We start from the raw sequence: 18919 nt of genomic DNA, 5'->3' as shown, positions 1-18919 counted from the left end.
AAACAGATAGTGGAGAGGAATACACTGCAGGATTGGCACAGCCTGCTCCTGCCCTGTGGCTGGGTTTGGGTCTGTTTGGCCTCTCCTCCACAAGGGTGGGAAATCAGGGGCATAGGGAGGGCAGCATGTCAGACCACAACTGCAACCTACAGAGGCTCTGCAACTCAGAGCTCCTGGCCTTGACACAGGATGGGACCCCTCCTACCTCCAGGAAAAGGGCCGAAAATGAAAGGATTTTCTCAAATACAGAATTACTATTTTTGAGGCTAATAATCCACTATTTCAAATGCCCACTTATCCCCTCATGGGATCACAAAGGCAGGCAAGTGCAGAATCACCAAGAAAGCCAGAGTTCTGACACAGTCACAGGAAGTGTCCCCCACAGAAATCCAAGTCATTCTCTGGCCTGTGGAAGTCATGGGCAACTTTTATATTTGTGTGTGTGCATGTGTGTGTGTGTCTGTGTATCTATATGGTGCTGGAGCTTGAACCCAGGGCCTTCACACTGAGCTACATCCCTACCCTTCCTCATGTATTTATTTATTTTTATTTTGAGACACAGTCTCTCTTAAATCACTAAGTTGCCTAGGATAGGCTTGAATTTGCAGTTCTCTTGCCTAGCCTGCCAGTGTTGAAATTCTAAGCATGAGCCACCACCCGCAGCATCTTTTATACCCTAATGAGCAAAATGGTAAATTATTTAAACTTATAGGTTACACAACCTCTGTTCCAACTACTCAATCATACCACTGTAGCATGAAACCAGCCACGCACAATACGTAAACAGTGGACATGTCTAGGTTCCAATAAAGCTTTATTTAAAAAACAGGCATCAAGATGCCAGCCTTTTCCCGTGAGTCAGTGCCATTTGCAGACTGCAGGAAAGGAGAACAAGAAGCCAACAAGAAGCCAAGCCCTCCCTGTGAGTCAACACTATGCATGGGCAGCTGTGGAGAAAACCAGATGTCAGCCTTTTACTGTGAGTCAGCACCATTCAGAGATTCTCTCGGGGAGAACAACAAAAAGACAGCAAGAAGACAAGCCTTCCCTGCGATTTGGCACCATGTGCAGGCCACTGTGGAAAGACCCAGATGCCAGCCCCTTTCGACACACCGGCTGGGAGACAGGAAGAGGCAAGGTTGCCCCCACCTTTTCCCCCTGTAAGCGACCAGCTGATCCAGAGAAACACAGGCTGCAATGATAGCTAATGAAGTACAGTACAACTTAATGCTTGTAGTGTTTAGTGTTTCACTGACTTTGCCTAAAGCTGGTAGTGTGATTTTCTATTCAGAGGATAACAATACACAGTGTAGCATCAATGGGGGAGCTACTTCTGAAGGTGGTAGCCATTGTTAACTGCCTACCATCTTGTTTTGAAGTCCTGTATCGTTTCCATTGTTTTGCTGGGTTGGGTTTTAATCCGTTTTGTCTTGTTTGATTTTATTATATTCAATAGCATGGGAAATTAGTTCAAAGATAACAACACATATTATGGTAGCCATTTTAGATTTACTAATACCTTGTTTGGAAGTCCTTTATTGTGTTCATTGTTTTTTTGGTTCTATTTTTTCTGTTTTGTTTGATTTTTACTTTTCTGAATTTATGGGCAGCTATTTTGAAGACAGCAAGAGGCATTATGGTAACCATTGTTGATTTTCTATTATCTTGTTTCAAACTCCTGTATCACTTACACTGTTTTGTTTTGACTGGCTTTATTGTGTTTTATTTTGCTTGGTTTTATTCTCTTTAAAATAAAAATCACCAAAAAATTTTTTTAAAAATTTAAAACAGGCATCTGGCCATGGGCCACAGTTTGCCAAATTCTGGTCACTGTAAAGTTCACTCTTGTATTGTTTTCATGCTCCAAAAAGGAACAGAGGCTGTACGGGGAAGACTCATCCACTCCAGAGACTGGGCCTATTTTTTGTGACACAGCGCACAATCCCTGCTACTTCCCCTTACAAGCAACTAAAGAAGGCCACGCTGCTTCTTCCAAAAGCCAGGCCAGGGTCAAAATCCTGGACAAAGGTAGATAAAGTTACAGATACCAAATCTGAGGACTTCAGACTGTAAGAAGCCTTTAGAGTAGTATGCCCAAGATCACACAGTCACCGAAGGACCCCTGACTTTGCGGTGCTCCTACTCCCAAAGGGAAGGAGACATGATGAGCAGCACAGCAGGGGAGATCACAGACCTGCAGTCCTCTCCACAGCACTTCCTGGGCTGTACGTGAACACTGTGGCAAAGGTCAAGAAGCAAACAGACAAACATGCATCTATTTTACCAATGCTATCGGAGCACAGTTATCAGACAGAAAAAAACATAACCTCAAAATTCAAATTTCAAGAAAACATACAGATTGACAGAACATGTGGATAGCTGACAGAACTAGTCCAGGAGTCTGGTAGGCCCTGGGATAATAAACAAATAGAAGGCATGCAGTCCTATACCCTGAGATATATCTGCTTGTCACCTTAATCACCATGTAATTTTCAGCCGCATGATCCAGAATCTTCCAGATCACTTCCCCGAACTGACTTCTACTACAAACATTATCTGCCTGTCATAAACATTTTCATCCAGATACCTTGCCACCATCTTGAAGGTAGCACACCTAAAAGTGAATCAGACACGAGTTCCCCAGGCCAGTCTAGATACTGCTTCTACTGCCATCAATCACAGAGGCTCACAGTTCCAGCACTTCTCTTCCCCATGTTCTGTTCCACTCACCTCAAGGCCTCTCTGAACTACACATCCCTCTTTCTCTCCACACTCACAGGCTCCACCCTAACCCTCGCTTCCAGTCTGACACGTTGCTAGTTCTGCTTGAAACCCCAGATTCCAGGCTTGCAGCAACACCAGATCTTCCTCCATACGCCCATCTCCCTTCCACCCACCGCCACGTCCTCCAGACCAAGGTCCAGTGTGATCCTCTTCTGGCTTCCCAGCTGCCAGGCCCTCACCAGCGCACTCTGCCAAACCCTGAATGAACGAATCCTAGCTTTCACCATAAGGCACAATGAACCAAGAAACCCCTGTCTTCCTTGTTCCTACAGCTCGAAGTCCAAACTCTTGAGCTCTGTAGGCCTCCACCATCTCATCTACCCTTCCTACCCCGGGCTCCCACTACCCCAGAAACAAGCTCTTCGCTCTGCAAGCCCATCCATTCCTGGCCCTCCCCATGCGCCAGTCATTCCTGCATCCACATCTCTGCCCACGCTCAGCTCACCCTGCCCTGTGATGACGTCCACAACCTGCCCCCCCATCTACTCCAACTCCTACGCAACTGCTGACTGCTGAGCTCTGGGGGGATACAGGGATGCTGGAAAGGAGAAGGTGATAAAAACCCAACAAAGAGGGGGGCATAAAAGGGATACATGGGGTCTCTGATCACTGGAAAGACCATCCTCCCAATGGATCTCAGGCGATCGGAGAAGGAAGAGGTGGGAGGAGGAGCCAGATTTTTCCACTAAACGAAAGGCATGATTTTCATCACTGCTTCTGTTGCCCTGGCAACCAGGGACAGCCCAGTGGAGAGTACAGTAAAAGAACACCATGTTTATCTTTGCTGTCTGATCCACTTCCCTGCGCACCCTTCCCTGACCACTCCGCAGCCCCCAGAACGGCTCCAAATTTCTTATAATGGGACCACCGTGGTTCTAGACTCTGTTGCCCAAATGCCAAGGGCCAGGCTTATTTCTCTCCCTTTACCCAGATATTTGTACCATGTGTTCTTCTAATGCCCTACCCCGGGGTCGTCTCACCACGCCCACATGCCACGTCAACAACTGGCCTCAAAAGACAAGAATGGCATTCACTGTACCACATGGGCTGGATGGGGGAAACAAAGGCATAAGCAGGCAGAGAGATCCTAGTCAACCCTTTCTCAGCTCCAGACAGCTGGTATGGAATGGGCCTGGATCCTCCCAGCCCCCTGCCGATGCCAGGCATCAGGACCAGGAGCCAGACTGCATGAGGGAGGCCCTCAGGCCCCCGCAGACCCTGCCTCCCACATGGACACAGTATCTGCTCAACCCGAGAAGAGACAGCGCCCTCGCCCCGGGAGGTTATATAAGCGTTATATAACATGGTGGCACCAATAAGCACAGAGACACAGTGAGTGCCAGGGACAGGCCAGTGGTGGAAACGAACCCGAGTGGCAGGAAGTACAGCCCTCTTGTCACCAGCACCGAAAATGTGTCAGGCCCAGCTGCCCCAACCCTGTCTGTACCTGCTCTGTCCACCCCAGAGGACACTGAGGGTTTTTCCTTGGCTCTGCATTCTTCTTCCCGCACTGGGCAGAGGGAGGGGTGCCGGCACCACCACCACTCGGCTGCTCTCCCGCGGGGGTGGCAGGGGTCCTGGGCAGGGTAAGGGCGATGGCCAGCGCCCCCTCCTCTATCCTCCTACCAGAATGCGTCTGTCTGGGGAACAAGTGTTGCAGCCGCTCTAGGATTGGCTGGGCCCGCTGTCCCTCTGCTCTGTCATTTGCTGTTCCTCTAAAAAACAAAACAAACCGAAAGGGAAAGAAAAAAACAGCAATAAGGGCATTTCGCAAATACCAAATCCTAAATTCTTATCTAGGGTTGCGAACAAAGCTGGAAGGAAAAGGTTCTAAGGAGACTGCCGTATTTCCCAGCAGCCCCACCTCCTGCAGTATCCAGGCCCACTCACCACCCCGCCCCCCGCTCCGTGAACTTAGTGCGCAGCCCCCGACCACGAAGGTGCCTCAGTTGCCAGAGCTTCCGCAGCGGTGAGCCTCCATCCCCCACCCCGACCCCGCCCCAGCCTGGCACAGGGCTCGGAGCCCGAGGTGCCTGATCGCGCACGCGGGGCCAGGCAGCCAGTGTGGGGCAGTTCGGGACCAGATTCCCATCAAACTTCCACAAGCACCACCGCACCCACTTTATTGATTCTGGGCGTGCGGGATACGTAACCAAGCCCAGGGGGATCTCCCGGGGCACTTGCCGCTCTCCGGCCTCCCTGCCTCCCCTCTTCCTTCCACCTCCGCATCCCCCATAGACGCACAGAGAGGAAGGCGCACGGACACCCTGATTCTGGCGCACTGCCCTGCGCCCCCAACCACCTGTCTCCGCAGCCACCTAGACTCCGCGCCCTCTGCGGCGCCGGGCACCACGCCCACTGCGGAGCCGCCGGGCGCCAGATGGGGGGCGCCGCGGCTCCCGAGAGCCCGGGGTCCGCCGCCGACTCCCCATCGCCAACTCCCCGCGTAGTGGCCCTCCTAGGACGCACCCCGGCCGCCGCAGGCCGCGATGCGCCCCAACCCCCTGGCGGACGCAGCTGCGCCCGAGGCTGCGTTGCAGCGGGGGTGGGCGCGGCCGAGACCCCGACCACGCTCCGGGAGCCCCCGCGCCGCCCACTGCCATCGGCTAGGGCCCTGCTCTCACCTCGGCGGCTGCCTTCCTGCCGGGGCGCTGCGCCACCCCGCTCGTCATCCCCGGACCCGCCGTGCCATGAGGGAGATGCGCATCCGCTGCGGCCGCCCGCCCAGCCCTGCCGCTCGGGGCGCGTGAGCTCAGCCCCCGCGCGGCCGCGCTTCCCACGCCGGCGTCCCGCGCTGCGCCACCCAGCGGCCGCGATGCACACCGCTGCTCGCGTCAGGGAACCCGCAGCCGCAGTCAGGCTGGCGGACTTTTAAATTCCCAGGATGTGGCCACAGCTTCTTTAGTTCCAGGTTCCCGCCTCCGAGGGTCTCTGGCCTTGGCACGGAACAGCTCGACACTCCTACTTCCGATCGAGTCTCCAGAGCTTTGGAGCGTCACAGTAGTCCCTGCGCCGAGCTCTGACCTTGTGTCTCCAGATTTGTCTCCAGGTGACCCCTGTTCTAAGATATAGGTGCAGGGACGTCGGTGTGGGGAAAGGACAGACGCTCTCTCTGAGACTGGTGTTGCCAGGCCTCATGTGTGCAGATCCCAGGACACCACCGTTTCACCTGCTTCCTAAACCACAACACAACCTACCTGCAAATTCTAAATTTAGAATGTGGTCATTCATCCTTTTCTCGGATCTAGACCAGTTCGGGAATTGATGGAGAGCTGTGGACACTTTTCAGAAAAATGTGTGCATGCCTACAGAGACTCACATCTGTGTAGTATGTAAGGAATTTCTGAACCTTTTCGAAGCTCAGTGAGCCTTGCTTTAGGAACAGGAACTCACTCTCTGCAGTTTCCCTCAGACCGAAGGAGACTGCTGCCTCTTAGTCCCTGCCATTTCCTTCTTGAATATCTTCACCACCCGACCACAATCCTACATTCCCGCCTATAGAAACCCCACCTGCCCCGAAGACCAACGCAAAATCCTCTACCTCCCTGATGTTCCCATTCAGAAGTACCATTGATGACCTCGTTTTACTGGAAGCATGTACTTCATGCCTTGTGTAGCTGTTTCATATACATGCGCCTGTAGCTTTGGGGTGGTTGTTGTAAACTCTTTTAAGATCAATTTTCCCCTCTGTAAATTAAGAGCCTTGCACTGTCCACCTTTGACAAAGAGTTCATAAGAAGTTAGGTTGAGGGGAGCAGGAGGGCCAGGGAGATGAATACCCTGGTTCCCAGAGACAGGGGCCTCTGTCTCATCCCCTGATGTTCCAACACCGATGCACGCACCCGGGTGCCTGGAGAACAGGACCCTCTAGTTGACAAGATCTTCTCATCAATTCCTTTTTCTCTGGGCAAAGCTCAGCCCCAATTTAGAGGTCATGCATGAAGCTGGCATGCAAATTCAGACAGGATGCATTTGCTGCATGTCAGGTATTCTAGCACTAGTGTCTGTTAGCCCAATCGGCACCACCACATAGCAGTTGCAATGTTAGAAGCAGCTAGTGTATCAGCCTTGATTGCCTGTCTTCGCATGCTCCTTGTACATGTCCTAGTGGCATCCACTTCTACTTGCCAAATCCTAAGGCAGTTTAGAGATAGCCCTTCTCCTCTTTCCAGTTCAGAACCACCTGTTCTTGCTCAAAGTTGTGTATTTGTGTCCATCCTACCTGCCTCACCAGGCTCAGAGCTGGTCATCACATTTGCTATATTTTAGCCCTCTAACATTTGAATTTTCCAGTTCAAGGCACCAGGTGCTAGTATCAGCAGTTGGGGGGCTTTGGGAGGGAATTAAATCAAGAAGATAGAGCCCTCCTGAATGAAATTTGTGCTCTAGAAGTGACATAAGAGTTTGTTCTTTCTTTCACTGCCATGCAACAAAACAAGAAGATGAGGAGATGGTTAACTGCAACCCGGAAGCAGACCTCCACCAAAAGTAAGCCTCCCAGCACCTCTATCTTGGACTCCCTCACCTCCAGCACTGTGACACAAATAAATGCTTATTGTTTGAGCCACAGTCTCTGGTATTCTATTACAGCAGCTTGAACTCCGATACCTTCCAGCCAGGAGGATCTTCAAAACTATCAACCATTTCCTAATTAAAACACTTTGTGACCTCGTACCATACTAAGAATGTCATTCAAAGCCCATCCTTGGGCTTACTTGGCACAGGAGCAGTCTTTGGCAGACTCTTAGATCTCCTGCCTTGGCCCTCTCCTTTACCCACTCCCTGCTGGGTCTTAGCATGGGCAGTGTCTTGCTCACTCTCCTGGGTCCTTCCCTCTCCTGTATCACCCTGTCACCTGTTCTTTCTCTCTCCTGTAATGTTAGTTCCACATGCTGTGCTTTACTTCTGAGGCATCTGCTTTCCTTGTCTTGGTAAAACCGTTGCAGTTGGGTCTTCAGTGCCCAGTGCTATGCCTGGTGCCAGCTAGGAGCCATGTGTGTTTGTATTAGATGAGTAAAAGCTTTGAGAATGATACACATTCCAGATGAGAGGCTTTGGGGCAAATATGTGATGCTGCTGGGTGTGATGGGGCCAGATCACTGCTTTGAGTACAATTTTACTGAGTGTTTTCAAGTGAACTTCAACCTGAGTCTTCAATTTCCTCTTGAAAACTGGAGTTAAAAATCCTCAGGCTCCACTCAAAGGTGTCTAGCAATGTGTTTGGCAGTATTTTGTAACTTTAAAGCTCTGTGTGTGTGTGTCTCATTTGATCCTCACTGTCACATTTTAAGTAGGCAGCTGACATTTCCCATTTTGCATATGAGGGAACCAAAGAGAAACAATAGGAAGCAATTTGCCTAAGGTCACCTAGCTGGTTGCCTTGGTGCTGAGCTGTAAGGCCAGGCAGTTTCCACCACCTCATTACTGCCTCTCCCTGCCATCCACAAGTAAGAGGCAGTGTTGGAACAAAGGCGTTCTGAGATCTAGAGGGAGACACCTGCGACACACGTGTCATTGCTTTCCACAGCAAAGCGTATCTGGCATGTGTGTTAGGTTGGTATGGAAAGTGAACTAAGTCGCAACAGCTACCCTAGAAGGAAAGAATGGAGTAGGAAGAGCCTGACCGTAGGGTTGACCCTCTTGCATCTTAGTGGGGTGACTTCAATAACAACCCTTCTTTGCCTTTAGTTGGCCTTCTCTGAGGATTGTACAAAGCCATCTCAGTGCTGTTGGTGGCTGGCTGCTACTGGAGATACCTGCCCCAGCACCCTGCCTTGTGTCTGCTTGTCTTTATTTGAGTATATTGGAGTATCTGTTGTGGGGTTGGTAGTAGAGGAGCTGGCACAGTAAGGAAGGCAGTGTGATGGGCACAGTGCTCCTCACTGTGCCTCTCCCAGGGATGTGAAGGCCACTTTGGGGCTCAGAGCTTGTTGGAGCTGTTCAAGAATGACTTGTGAGTTTCCAGGCCCAGGCAGCATGATGCTGACAGAAGACTTTCCTGAGATCTTGGTGGGAAGGCAATGTGGCCCATGGAGGCTCAGAACAGGCGAGGAGGAGCAGAACAGACATTCTCTGGTGACCACAATTTGAAGGCCATATGAGGCTCCTTTTTGGAAACTCCCCAAAATAACTTGCGGGCACTCCGAGACTGTCAACGAAATCATCAAATGAGGCATTACAGACACAAAGAACGCAGGTGGCACATAGCAGGAACTTCATAGTGTTTGTTCCCTAAAATGAGCACACTGAGCAGAGGTACGGGGTCCTTCTGTTGCTGGCTTTCTGATGATGCTTCTTGAGTATGGGCATGTTTGTTTCTCGCTGTGTGCGGAGCCCCAGGGAACACACAGGCAGAACTACCCTTCACAGATCCCCGCATGTGGTTAGGGTGGTTTTTCCCTTTAAAGATTAAATCATTCTTTCCCCTTTCTATTCAACAAAGACAACAGTCCTTTGGTTTTTGATAAATGTTTCTTTTCTACTAGCAGGTGAATTTGCCCTGGGCACTGAGAGCTAAAACACACACAAGCCCAGCTATTTGAATCTGCTACTTGGTCTCTCTCATTTCCCTTATCTCCTGGCCCCTGGGTTGGGTTTTCTCTGCCTTGGCAGGCTGATAACATGTGGATGGGAGAGCGTGGCTCTAATTAATAGACTAATTAGGGGTACAAGCCTTTAATAGCTGATTATAGGAAAGTCACTCCCAACCCCCAGCTGATTGATTTATTTATTGCTGTTGTGCTGTATTATGGTACAATAATCAGCTTCTAATTATCTCTTGGCTGCCTCAATCAGACCTTCCTCTTCTCTTCCTTTCATCCTTCCCTTGATTAACAGTGGGCACAGGCAGAATGTGAGACTGCAGATCAACTGATTAGCAGCTCAGGACAGACGGGTGAGGGCCTTGGTGCCAACTCACCCCAAGAGTTCAGAGGTAAAAAAGGAATAGGGCTGGGGGAGGTAAGAAAATCCTACTTTTTTGGATAATCTCACCTATTTCCCTACCCTCATAATCCCTCCCCTTCTGTAGGCTATAACTCACCTACATTGACCGTTGCATTCAAAAATAACCTACTAAGAGGCTTAAAAGTATGCCTTAAGATCTTGGTGAAAATTTGCCTGTTTCACTACTGATAATTTGATCTAAAGCTTCCCCACTGCACTGTGTCTCGGTCTCCCCACCTGTAAAGTGGGAGCATAATTGTTCCTCCCTTAGAATTGTTAGGAGGGTCAACTAGAATGTTGTAAGGATTACACAAAATAAGCCACCTTTAATGTCTGATACATACTAAGCCCTCAGAAATGTTGGCTGTAATAATTACTGCTTCCTGAAATTATTAAACTTACCTTTTACATAGAAGAAATTTGAAAAATGTCTATGAAATGAATGAATGGCTGTATTATAATTTTCAAGTAGATTCTGAGCCCTTGAAGTTCAGAAGGGTGAAGAAAAAAGGAAAGTGAACAATAAATCCTAATAAAAGCAGCTTTGGGTCCAGTGCTTATCAGGGCCTGGGCTCTGTGTTAATTGCTGGATGTACATGCTTTCATTTAACTCTTATGCAACCTGATTTTTATCAGTCTTCTTAAATCACGCTTTGTTTTGCTTTAATAGCCCAATTTTCCATACAAAATTTTGTGGGAAGCATGTGTTCTCCCAAGATTCTGAGGACTCTGGCAAATGGGTTGACCTTTTCACAGTCACCTTTCCCTAGGAATTTCTGCTCCCGCCAAGGTCAGGCTGTTTTACTCAGCTGCCCATAAGGCTGTCTTCTTGTCCTCTTGCATTTGCACTTCCTCTTGCACTTGTCCTCTTGCACATACATAGCACAAGGCACTTCTTTTCTTCTTTTCCTAGCGATCTCCAGACCACAAAGCTATTTCGATTGAAAGACTCATAGTGAGGATCAGCACTATTCAGCAGTTACCAAGCCACTCACTACAGAAGCACTGGGCCACAGGCCCCCTTCTGGGCTGGCCTGCTCTCCAGCCACTCAGCAGTCCCTTCCCTGCCTGTCATCCTGTCTGCCTCTCCAGTGTCCCTGCTTGCCTTTCTCTGTGCTAACAGGAGATTCCTTTTACTTTACTATGTGAAGAAAGTGAGTTCTTTAGCACAGTGTCCATTCTGGGCTTTTCTCAGTCCAAGATCAGAGAAGGAGCAGAAGGCAATGGGCGTTCAGTTGCTTTTCTTAACTAAAAATATTTACTGAAGTGTTTCCTTTCATCAGTTAGCAAATCAGCCCCATGGTAAAGTTTGCCTGTCTGTGGAATGAATACATACAATAGTGGATTTCTGTGTAACACCTTTTCTTCCAGTTATGCTTGCAGTAATATTATAGACCAAGTATTATTATTCATTTTCTCCCTCTCTTTCTTTTCTAGGTGAGGAAACTGAGAATGAAAAAAGTTTTACAAAGTAACCTGCTCAAAGTCACATAGCTGGGCTATGAATATAAGGCACTTACCTACCATGCACAAGGTCGGGGGTTGAATCCCCATACTGCAAAAATCAAAACAAAAACAAAAATTCAATCAAGTCACATAGTTGAAGTCAGAGCTGAACCCAAATGCAGGCCTGTGTAAGTCCAGAGCCAGAGAGACTGCCCAGAACCCCACATGACAACCTACTGCAGCTCCAGCTGGTCTGTGTGATTCCATTCACTAGACTCAGTGAAGTCTTCCTGTAGGAGAGGTCATGTGGGTCAGAGGAAGGAGAATTGATGGACTGAAGGCCAAAGACATTATAGTTAGTTAGAACCAAGAATAGCTACCTATGTATAGCTTCGTGTCTGAGATTCAAGTGGAATTGCGCCATTAATCACCTCTGAATGATTGTTCTGATTGCTTCATTTGTTGATGCTGCTGTTGCTGAATTTTATAGTGCTGTGTTTGACCTTGGATGGGGGTCCAGTCTCTGGGAAGATAAGGTGGGCTCCTCTTGCACTGGAGTGCTAACTTCCTGTGTGAATCATTACAATATCTAAAAACACTAGGCTGGAGGCTGAGACTCCTAAAAAGAGCTCAATAAACAGCCATGGCATGAATGAAGGAATGGTTCACTGCAATTCATCAGTGTTTTTCCTAAGGACTTACTTAAGGCAAGAGTGGTAAGGTAGGCAGACCCAGATGAGGGAGTAGACCAGCTGGGAGGCCTCCTGGCACCAAAATAATAGTTCTGGAAAGAGATTGAGGCTGCCCCAATAGTGATGAATGGAGTTGGAAAGAATTTCTTAACACGTCACTGCTGGGAGGTTAGAGGATTTTGCCAAACAACAGCAACATGCCTTCAGCTTTCCCAGTCCCAAAATAGTGCTTATGGTACGGGAAGTGCTCTCCCCATAAGTATGGTAATGGGAAACTCAGAGATTGGCTGTTGCCTACTCTTTCGCCCCTGTTGTCTGGTCTCTGTCCTCCCCATTCTTCTCACTTTTTCACCAATTGTATCAATCACTATTTGGTTGAAAATTCAATTTCTCTGCCACTCAATGGCATCTGACCCTATATCTCAGCTGCCCTTTCTGAAACAGTCTCTTCTGCGATTTTCCCTGATCCCAGATTCACAGTTTTCATATCTCCCTGACCAACTCTCCAAAGTCTCCTTTGAGGCATCTGCATTCATTACCTATTGCTAAGTAATAAATGACCTCCATGTTCAAAGTCTTAAAATGGCATTGATTTGCTCATGGTTTCTTAGGGCCAGGACTCTGGAGCAATTCACAGGGTGGCGTAGCATAGCTGGGTGGTTCTGGCTAGGGTGCTCGTGGACCTCTCATTGTAACCTTCATTCATTTATCATTTTTGAGAGTCCTTTTCCAAGATCTTCCAATTTCTGTCCCACGGTGTTGGCAGCAGGTTTCAGGACCACCCTGTCGGAACCTCTCCCAAGGGTTACTCATAACACAGCAGCTGGATTGTCCCAGAGCAAATGACCCAAGAAGAGGAAGTGTGTGCAACTGAGATAAAAGCCATGACCTAAGCTCTGCAGTTAAATAGCGTCACTTCTGCCCACGTCATCATGCAGGTCAGCTCTGATACCAAATGGACGAGGATCACACAGGATGTAGATACAGGAGATGACACTGGGGCCATCTTGGAAGCTGTCCCCAACAATGTCCTTCTTCACTGACCCTTACATGCTAGTGTTCACAGGATGTCATCTTCATCTCTTATCCTGTCTCAATCTCTGCCTGTGCCCTGGATCCCATGCTGTCCCTTTCTACCTTCAGTCACTGAGTCTGCACACATTATTGGCTTGCTTCCCTCTCAGCAATGCCAGGCTCAGACACTGTCTGTGGACCCCAGAGCATCTCCAAGTCCTCATATTCAGCCCACGCTTGTCATTATGCCCATGATCATCTCGTTTTCTCCCCCTGTGTTTCCATCTCAGGAGTGACAATGCTCTCTCCCCAGTTGCTGAGGAAGAAACTGGAAAATCACTCTTGACTGCCCTCCCCTTTCTGTCAGCTCTAATCGGTGACTACCAAGAGCAGTCAAGATTTTTTGTTGGTTTTTATTTTCTCCATCTTTTTTATTTTGAACACTTTCAAGCCTATAGAAATATGACAAAATAGTAAAGTCAGCTTTCATTACCCAGACGGCCTTTGATCTTTCCCCTTCTCATCTCTCCCCCACTTTTTTTTTTTTTTTTTTTTTGGTCTTTTTCCTTTTTATCAGTACCGGGGATCGAACCCATGACTGCCTGCTTACAAGGCAGGCGCTTATGCCGCTGAGCTAAATCCCCAGCCCCGATATATTTCATAATACTACTAAAATGCTGTCTGCCTTTTTACTCTGATGCTTTCACAGTTGTATCATGTGTGTATCAGAGTGTGCTGGGTCATTGGAAAGTGGCAGGCATTATGAGACCTCATCTCTAAGGATTTTTCCATGCAAAACCTAAAATGAAGATGTTCTCCTACTCAGCCAGAGTACAATACCTCAAAACCATCCAGGGTGCTTTGCTTTTCTCGATTCCTCTCACAGAGCCACTGTCTTCAGGCCACTAGGTCCACTCCCTTTTGGTAGAGCCATCATCTCCCCCCTGCCCCCCTTTCACGCCGAGCTCCACACCCCAGCCAGAGCGAGCTTCCAAGGTACCAGTTCCTGTGTGTCTTTTCCTACTCCTGACTTTCAATGCCTCCACTTTACCTACAAAATGAGGAATAAGTTTCCTGAGGCACATGAAAATCTAGCTTAATCCATAAGAGAATTACCCAGTAGAAATACACTGTCAACCATATATGTTGTTTAAATTTTTCTGGTGGTCACAGTTTAAAAACAAAAGATTGACATTAGTTAAAATTCATTTTAATTAATCCAATGTATCAAAATACTATCATAGTAACACAGTGTCAATACAAAAAGTGCTAATGAGTGGACACTTCCACTCTTCTTCTCCTCCAGGTTCTCAAAACCTGGCATGCATTTAATTCACATGGCACATTTCAATTTGGATGCTAAATTTTCTAGGGTTACAGTAAAATGTATTTCTACTGAAACTCTTCAGATTATGCTTGACAAACAAAATCTATATAAAATTGTTTTTAAGTTTGAGTTACTGAGATTAGATAAGACTGGAAGTTACGTTCCTTATTCGCATTAGCTGAACTTTGAGTTCTGGGCAGCTGCACTTCTAGAGTGGCAATTCTCAAATGGGGACCTGTGGTCCCCTGGAGGTGCCTGTAACACTCCTGAACAGTTTCTGAGGTCCAAACGATTTCCACCAAGATGCTATTTGCCTCCTTCACTTTCATTCTCTCGCAAGCGGCCACCTGTCATATGCTACCACCCTCAACACAGAAGTCTGTAAGAGAACGGCTGTCTAGAAGCCAGACCCCAGAGAGATTAGCTGAAGTAGAAAACAAGGTCACTCTTTGCCCTAATTATTTTTCTTTGGCAAAGTATGACTATGTTTCATTAAAAAATGTGTTATATATTATGTAATGGGATAGTTATAAATGTTTGGTTTTAATTTCTTTCTCTCATTTTTCACTTTCTTTTCTTTTCTGGGGGAGGGGTTTGCTGGGGTTTGAACCCGGGGGCTCGTGGATATCAAGCACATATTCTCCCACTAAGCTATGCACTCAGCTGTCTTAGTCTCTGATACAGTAATTATCAGTACGTGCGGCACTCAAAATCAGAAGCTTTCTGGAGTCCTCAGTAATTTTGAATGGTGAAAGAGGATTTTGGAACTAGCTGCCTGACTCTCTAGTCTCATGCCTTGAGATTTCCTCTCCTTCCTCATGTTTTTGGCTTGAACTTCCAGTTCCAGGAAAGATGCAGTAGACACCCTTCTCCCTATTCCTATTGATGAGTCCTTCTATAACCCTGCTTACTATGCATCTACAAAACCTAAGAAGACTGATAGATGGAGATAAGGCAGGAGGACTAGGGAGCTTGGACTTGAGGAATGCCATGGCACTTGGGTGCTGTTGTTTGGACAAATGGAGACAGAAATGCCACCCTGGCCCCTCCTCATGCCCCCGGTGCCCCACAGAGACGAACAGCTGAGTGGAGAACTTAGACCACCAGCTCAAAGTCACAGGAAGCCTGCTAGGGCAGGAGATTGTCAAAAGACCCAAGTCTTATAACACGATACCCTAGATGTCCGGATATAATGGAAGACCACTATTACATCAGGAACCAAGGAAGTCTCAACCAAGACTCAGAGAGACAATGAGCACATGCCAACACTGAGAGGCTGGAGGAAGCCATCTGTCCGGGGTTTTAAAGCAACCGTCACATGAAAGCCTCAAGGACCAACGATAACACACTTGAAACAAAAGAGCAGAAAGCAAGTTCTAAAGACGTAAGGTAGAACACATAAAGAACATAAATGAGCTCCTACTCGGCAGCTCTACACCACAGCACTGATGCCCCAAGCTGACCCATATCGTCATCATCTGCCCAACTTGAAGACCACACAAAGGCACTGTGATTTATCCTGTGTCCCTGTCGTAGCAATCACTCAAAACATTTCAAGATAGAAATAGATGAATAAACCAAAACTCTCCTGTGGCACCCCCTTTTCTATGGAATAAAATCAACCCCTGTGCAGGCCCTACACAACAGCAATAGCTGACCATGTGGGTACTCAGCTTTTCTTAATCCATCCTGCGTCTCAGCTACGCTGGGAATCACACTGTCCTTGAAGGCTCCTTCTACTTCCCTGACTCCACAACTTGTATGTGCTCCCCTACCTCCTTAAATGTCTCACTCACCATTGCCATCCAAACCCTCCCCACTGCCAGGGACCCACTCCGATGCCGTCTGTCAGGGACCCAGTCTTGGACGTCTCCAGTGGGAAGGAGTCTTGTCCACCTCTAGATGCACAGCCCTTCACTTAGCATTGGTTTTTCACTTGGGTCTTAAGTTTGTTTTGCAGTTAGCTTGTTCCTTTGAATGTACTTGTCACATTCTCTACAAGATTTTAAAATCTGAAGATCCAACTAAACTAACTGTCCTGGGCCTCAGCTGCTAAGCCTCTCCCACTCCTCTGTGGGTTTCTTTTTTTTTTTCCTGAAAGGAGAGTACCTGCATCATTGGAATCCTGTGCCTGTCAAAACACACTAAATATTGGTTCCATTTCTCAGTTTTCATAAGTGCTGAATAAATGTTAGCTGTAGTCATTGTTACAGAATTACCTTTAAGAATAAATTGACGGAGAAAGCGCTACTGGCCCTGTCCTTAGGACGTCTTTGGAATCCCTACCTCTTTCAACACTGCCACTTGCTCCTGCTGTGACCTCTCCCTTGACCCTCTCTTCTCCTTCTCCCCTATTCACCCCTCTGCAGCTGGCATGGCCTTTTAAAATGTGAGATCACATGACTTCTCTGCTGGAAATGCTCCAGTGGTTTCCAGTAAGAGGCCCCTATGCCTCTCCTGTGCTCCCCCCTATGCTGCTCCAGCGACCTGCCCTCTTCACGCAGAGGCCTCTGCACAGCACAGCTGCATCCGGGTCTTTGCACTCACCACTTCCTCGAGGTAGGAGGATCTCCCTCATCAGTCTGTAACTTCTGTTAAGCAAATCTCTGCTATCCACTGAATGTCTTAAAGAGTGATCGCCTTATGCACCATCATGCTGCACTCATCAGCTCTTATTTGCAGTTTGAGTTTTCATTGCTTCAGTTACCTGTGGTTAATCATGGTTTGAAAACACTAAATGGAAAACTGCAGAGAAGGGCAGTCCCCATGTTTTAAATGGCATCTCCTTCTGAGGAGTGTGATGAAACTGTTCACTGTCATGCTCTGTCCTGACCCAGACCCAATCCTTCCTTTGTCCAGGCTGTCCATGCTGCAGGTACCACTTATTCGCTGGTCAGTTGTCAGCAGTCCTGGCCTACAAGGATCAGACATGTACAGGGCATCTCAGAATATACCCCTTCAATAAAGAGACTTCTGTGTTTTGTTTTGCACATCTCTTAACACAGCCTGAAAACATTTGTTTACTGAGATGAAAATAACTTGTCATCTTTCTCCTGGGCTAGAACCGTGAGCCCCATGAGTAGTCTCTGTACCCTCAGGAGAAGAGTGACTGGCACATGGGAAGCGTTCAGGCTGCCCTGCTGAGTGACTGAATCCTGTTGTACAAAACGGCTCACCCACCCCTGGGTTTCTGTGAGGAGGAAATGTGGGACTGGTCTAGCTAGAAAGGCTGGGATGGAGAGGACCTCTTTATCCATTTGAAAAGAAAACACCAGGAGAAGATGAGGGCAAGGTGCTCTGAGTAGGGGCCCCCAGCCTCCTGGGGGTTGGATACTCAGAACCTGCTCAGGGGAGGCCCTCCGCTGACCCTGTCACTGAGCTTAAGGGGTTCACAGCACCAGCTGGAGGAGCCCAGAGGCCTCAGGTGACAGGAGGAAAGGGAACATTGTACATGAATTCTAGGTGATGCAGGAGCCGAACCCTTTCTCTGAACCTGCCTTCGTATTTAGCTGCACAAGGAATTAGGTTGAAGGTATCCTTAAAATCCTCCCCACCGGTGCCTTTCTAAGGTTACGGGAGCTTTGCCCGTGAGATCCATTGAACCAGCCCGCGAAGGGTGGGGTGAGAGTGCTGAGAAACTCAACGTGGAGGAGCTCAGCACAGCCACCAGGTGGCGGCATTGCCGCACCGAGGTGCTCGGGTCGGAGGCGGGGCGGGGGGAGGGGGTGTTGATTTTCCAGGAACCAAATTAAATCCCTCAGGGCCAGCTCTCTGGCTCTCACTGGGAACTGGCCTCCGCTCCACCCTATTCCCAACGCCCACTTGCCCCTTCCCCACAAAGGCCACTTGCTCAGAAGCCCGGCCAGGTGATTCTAAGTAGCCCTCCTCCCAGGAGTGCTGGGAGTGCAGGTCCGGGACCCCTTCCTGTCCCCCTCACCAGACCTGCAGGTGGTCACACTTCTGGCCACGTGCGCACTAGATGGGCTTTTCCTTCCAGATGCCTTCCTCCCTCTTGCAGTCCCCCAAATCAAACTCCTGTTTTCAGGTGATTCAGGAGAGTCCCTTCTGAGTCCTCACCCCGGCTGAGTCCAGGAGAGGGAATCTCTGGTTAGAGCAGCTGGAGAGCAGGAAAAGAGGGGTGTGCGCGCCAGCCCGCCAGTGTTCACAGGGTGCTAGTGGGAAAGGTCTGGCTCTGTCGAGATAAGAATAGAAGAATCAACCTTTGTTTGGCCTCGCCTGGCTCAGCCACTGTTGACACCCAGGCCGGTGTTTCCTGAGACTCCAAGGTGTCCGGGCAGCAGGGGCCACTTCCCCGTTTCCTGTGGCTGCGGGAGAGGCTGCATCTGGAGGCTGGGGGAGGAGAGCGCTTACAGATGCTGTGGGTGCTGGGGGTGGGAGGCAACGCTCCTCAAGCTGGCAGCCAGCTCTCTAGGACTGTCCCCAACAGTGAACAGGCCTTCAGTATTCCTGTTCTGACTTGGGGGAGAGGATAGTCAGTCAGTGCGGCTCACACTTTTTCTCACATGGGGGTTCTGAAGTCCTCAGCATCCCCACCCAGAGCTCTGCTCCAGCATTTGAGCCTTCATCTCTAACACTAGCAACAGCTGGATTCCTTGTAACCACCCATTCCCTCACCCCTCTGAGGGGAACAGTCGGCCAACTTAGCCACAGGTCCTCAGCATCCTGCATGTGACGATGATGCCTCTTCCCT

The 18919-nt window shown here is 48.7% G+C and overlaps 1 long non-coding RNA gene across 1 annotated transcript; it reads left to right on the top strand.

Moving 5' to 3' along the window:
• The first annotated feature begins 4510 nt into the window (after positions 1-4510).
• Positions 4511-17189, top strand: LOC134474032 (uncharacterized). Its single transcript, XR_010044586.1, has 3 exons — positions 4511-4753; positions 16578-16767; positions 17068-17189. It is a non-coding gene; the product is annotated as an uncharacterized LOC134474032 (long non-coding RNA).
• The last annotated feature ends 1730 nt before the right edge of the window (positions 17190-18919 follow it).

The sequence above is a fragment of the Cavia porcellus genome, unplaced genomic scaffold (assembly GCF_034190915.1).
Source record: "Cavia porcellus strain 051 isolate PalLab524CR breed Dunkin Hartley unplaced genomic scaffold, mCavPor4.1 scaffold_29, whole genome shotgun sequence".
NCBI classification, from domain to species: domain Eukaryota; kingdom Metazoa; phylum Chordata; class Mammalia; order Rodentia; family Caviidae; genus Cavia; species Cavia porcellus.
The sequence above is the reverse complement of the archived record's forward strand: the minus strand, read 5'-3'. Positions and strand labels throughout refer to the sequence as shown.